This window comes from Bubalus bubalis, chromosome 9 (genome assembly GCF_019923935.1).
Source record: "Bubalus bubalis isolate 160015118507 breed Murrah chromosome 9, NDDB_SH_1, whole genome shotgun sequence".
Taxonomy (NCBI): domain Eukaryota; kingdom Metazoa; phylum Chordata; class Mammalia; order Artiodactyla; family Bovidae; genus Bubalus; species Bubalus bubalis.
The window spans coordinates 103,586,639-103,591,459 of record NC_059165.1 but is presented as its reverse complement, the minus strand read 5'-3'; the positions used below and the strand labels follow the sequence as shown (position 1 = coordinate 103,591,459).

Here is a 4,821-nt window from a genome sequence, read left to right as displayed (position 1 = left end):
GATACCCTGGAGGAGGAAATGGCAACCTGCTCCAGTATTCTTGCCTGAAAAATCCCATGGACAGAGGAGCCTCGAGGGCTATAGTACATGTGGTCGCAAAGAGTCAGACACCACTACACTCAGTGACTGAGCACGCAATTAAAATTCAGCATTTCTGAGCCAGGGCTACAAAATCTCAACAGGCTGGAGGGTATTGATTCCTGGCCCTTCTTCCCTGCTGTGAGCTCTGCCAGAGAAGGCCATTAACACACCTTTCCTTTTGTGATTCAAGAAGCAAAGAACCTCCAAGGACCTCCAAGACGAGCACTTTCTGCTGTGCGTGTTTAGATGCCCAGTCGTGTCTGACTCTTTGTGACCCCATGGACTGCAGCTCGCCAGCCTCCTCTGTTCTTGGGGATTCTCCAGGCAAGAATTACTGGAGTGGGTTGCCGTGCCCTCCTCCAGGGGAGCTTCCTGACCCAGGGATGGAACCCATCTCTCTTCTGTGTGGAGACTCATCTCTTATGCCTGTGCTGGCAGGTGGATTCTTTCCCACTAGCGCCACCTGGGAAGCACTTTCTGATGCCTGATGGTGAATGGGACGCATTTGTGAAGGGGAAGTAGCTTCTGACTATTCCTACACCTGTTCCTGTTAGAAATGTCTGCTATATTTAAGCATTCCTTTCCCAAATTTACTGATGTGGTTCAGTTTGGTGGTGGGATGAGTTATGTGGCTCAATTAGACTCGGTGGAAAGATATTTTCCTAAGAGTAAACCCTGCTTGGTCATGTTGTAATATTGACCACCACTCAGTTCTGATTGCTAATATTCTGTTTTCTGAATGTTGAGCTTTAAGCCAACTTTTTCACTCTCCTCTTTCACTTTCAACAAGAGGCTTTTTAGTTCCTCTTCACTTTCTGCCATGAGTTGTGCGTGTCATCTGCGTATCTGAGGTTATTGATATTTCTCCCGGCAATCTTGACTCCAGCTTGTGCTTCCTCCAGCCCAGCGTTTCTCATGATGTACTCTGCATAGAAGTTAAATAAGCAGGGTGACAATATACAGCCTTGACGTACTCCTTTTCCTATTTGGAACCAGTCTGTTGTTCCATATCCAGTTCTAACTGTTGCTTCCTGACCTGCATACAGATTTCTCAAGAAGCAGGTCAGGTGGTCTGGTATTCCCATCTCTTTCACAATTTTCCACAGTTTATTGTGATCCACATAGTCAAAGGCTTTGGCATAGTCATTAAAGCAGAAATAGATGTTTTTCTGGAACTCTCTTGCCTTTTCAATGATCCAGCAGATGTTGGTAATTTGATCTCTGGTTCCTCTGCCTTTTATAAAACCAGCTTGAATGTCTGGAAGTTCATGGTTCATGTATTGCTGAAGCCTGGCCTGGAAAATTTTAAGCATTACTTTACTAGCATGTGAGATGAATGCAATTGTGTGGTAGTTTGAGCATTCTTTGGCATTGCCTTTCTTTGGGATTGGAATGAAAACAGACCATTTCCAGTCCTGTGGCCACTGCTGAGTGTTCCAAATTTGCTGGCATATTGAGTGCAGCACTTTCACAGCATCATCTTTCAGGATTTGAAATAGCTCAACTGGTATTCCATCACCTCCACCAGCTTTGTTCGTAGTGATGCTTCCTAAGGCCCACTTGACTTCACATTCCACAATATCTGGCTCTAGGTGAGTGATCACACCATTGTGATTATCTGGGTTGTGAAGATCTTTTTTGTACAGTTCTTCTGTGTATTCTTGCCACCTCTTCTTAATATCTTCTGCTTCTGTTAGGTCCATACGGCCAGGAGCCACCACGGGAGATCCCACCCATGACAAAGGTCATGCAGAGAAGACCTGACAGGCAAAGGCAGATCAGGACTCGAGGGATTCCCTGGACCTGCTCGAGCATCTGCCCCGAAACCAAAATCTGTCTGTCTACTGTCTACTATATTATGCCTTTCAACCACTCTTCTGATATTAGCAGGGGGCTGTCCCCGACCACCTTTCTCTGGAGAAAATCAACTTAGGGCTCTAAGTTGATAAGTCTCCTGGGCATAAAAGGAATATTTATATTCTAACCCCTCTGTTGGCATTCTAGCTTGCTTGACAGGTTTTTCCTTACTCTTACAACTAATGCACATGATTGTTCACAACTTCCCAACCATGAAAGGCACGGGAAGCCTAAACATTCTAAAAGTCCTAATGGGCATAGAGCCCTTTAAGGGGTGAAGAATTATTAAAATAGTACTGGTAAAGGGCTTCATTATTGGGCCAATGCTTGCTGCCAAGTTCCCATATCCCTTATCCATTGTGCACCTGGGAGTGCATTAGTTAATGTAGTTGGAATGTAAGAAAAACAAGTAGTAGCCTTGGTATTAACCACATCAGACCTTTGAGCTAATAAGTTCTTTCTTTGTTGTGACCCACTGCACCTTTGCTCCGTGAGAATGTAACAATGTTTAGTACTTTCTGAGGCTGATACAGATTAAAAATATAAAGAAAAAACACTTCAAGGGAAAACAAGTTTTCTGGTTGATCAACCTTTATCAAAAAAGGGTCATAAAATGTCAACAGGCCTCCAGGCCAAAAGATAATATACATAACATAAGACCCTTGTTTATGGAAAGGCATATAGGAAAAAATCCTGGTTTCGATAAGGACAAAACTGCTGGAGTGTTTGGGCTGACTCTACATGACCTTACATCTTTCATTTCCCTCTATGTACAAGTCAGGGTATAAAAGCTCCTTTTGAAAATAAAGTTATGGGACTCGCTCACGGAAGCTTGGCCTCCCCATGTCATTCACTCGCCAATGCTGTTCATCTTGAGGGTATCCCTGGACTCTGCTGAAGCTGGTCCCCAGCACCATACCATTTCTGTCCTTTATTGTGCCCATCTTTGCATGAAATGTTCCCTTGGTATCTCTAAATTTTCTTGAAGAGATCTCTAGTCTTTCCCATTCTATTGTTTTCCTCTATTTCTTTGCATTGATCGCTGAGGAAGGCTTTCTTATCTCTCCTTGCTATTCTTTGGAACTCTGAATTCATGGGAAATAGATGGGGAAACAGTGGAAACAGTGTCAGACTTTATTTTGGGGGGCTCCAAAATCACTGCAGATGGTGACTGCAGCCATGAAATTAAAAGATGCTTACTCCTTGGAAGGAAACTTATGACCAATCTAGATAGCATATTAAAAATCAAAGATATTACTTTGCCAACAAAGGTCTGTCTAGTCAAGGCTATGGTTTTTCCTGTGGTCATGTATGGATGTGAGTTGGACTGTGAAGAAAGCTGAGCGCCAAAGAATTGATGCTCTTGAACTGCGGTGTTGGAGAAGACTCTTGTGAGTCCCTTGGACTGAAAAGAAATCCAACCAGTCCATTCTAAAGGAGACCAGTCCTGGGTGTTCACTGGAAGGACTGATGCTGAGGCTGAAACTCCAGTACTTTGGCCACCTCATGCGAAGAGTTGACTCATTGGAAAAGACCCTGATCCTGGGAGGGATTGGGGACAGGAGGAGAAGGGGATGACAGAGGATGAGATGGCTGGATGGCATCACCGACTCAATGCACATGAGTTTGGGTGAACTCCGGGAGTTGGTGATGGACAGGGAGGCCTGGTGTGCTGTGATTCATGGGGTCGCAAAGAGTCGGACACGACTGAGCAACTGAACTGAACTGAATTGAATATTCTGTTTGGAAGCTCTAAACTAAGGCTCGTTTACAGTTGCCTTTTTTTTCCTATCTTTAACTTGTTTTAGTATTCAAGTGCTGGCTCCTTCAAAGAATGAATTCGGGAGCTTTCCACCATTTTGATTGCCTGGAATTAGAGTCATCTGATTTTAATGCATTAAATTGGGGGGATTATAATATTATACTTGTAATGTTCCTTTAAAAAAATGTACAATTTAACAGAATTATGAGGCAAACATCTGTGTCATGACCACCCACTTGAGACATAGAATATGGTGTTGTATGAAAGGAGAGAAGGTTAGCACTCCCTTTAACAAGGATGGAAGAGGCCCTTGGGCCTGACAACATCCATATCATTAAGGCATTGCCTCCTGCTTCATGGCATCTAACCACTTTTTTATTGGACCTAATTAAACTTAAAAGCTTTTGCACAGCAAAAGAGAAGGAAATGGCAACCTACTCCAGTACTTTAGCCTGGAAAATCCCATGGACGGAGGAGCCTGGTGGGCTGCCGTCTATGGGGTCACACAGAGTCAGACACAACTGACGCGACTTAAGCAAACTTAAAAGTTTTTGCACAGCAAAGGAAACCATAAACAAGATGAAAAGACAACCCCCAGAATGGGAGAAAATACTTGCAAATGAAACAACTGACAAAGGATTAATTTCCAAATATATAAGCAGCTCATGCAGTTCAATATCAGAAAAACAAACAACCCAATCAAAGTGGGTAGAAGATCTAAACAGATTTTTCTCCAAAGAAGACATACAGATGGCTAATAAGCACATGAAAAAATGCTTAGCATCACTTATTATTCAATTCAGTTCAGTTCAGTTCAGTCACTCAGTCGTGTCTGACTCTTTATGACCCCATGAATCGCAGCACGCCAGGCCTCCCTGTCCATCACCATCTCCTGGAGTTCACTCAGACTCATGTCCATTGAGTCAGTGATGCCATCCAGCCATCTCATCCTCTGTCGTCCCCTTCTCCTCCTGCCCCCAATCCCTCCCATCATCAGAGTCTTTTCCAATGAGTCAACTCTTTGCATGAGGTGGCCAAAGTACTGGAGTTTCAGCTTTAGCATCATTCCTTCCCAAGAAATCCCAGGGCTGATCTCCTTCAGAATGGACTGGTTGGATCTC

General features: G+C 43.7%; 1 non-coding gene across 1 annotated transcript; it reads left to right on the top strand.

Moving 5' to 3' along the window:
* The first annotated feature begins 3,953 nt into the window (after window positions 1–3,953).
* LOC112587181 lies at window positions 3,954–4,079 on the top strand. The gene has a single exon (XR_003111707.1). It is a non-coding gene; the product is annotated as a U6atac minor spliceosomal RNA (small nuclear RNA).
* Window positions 4,080–4,821: the final 742 nt, after the last annotated feature.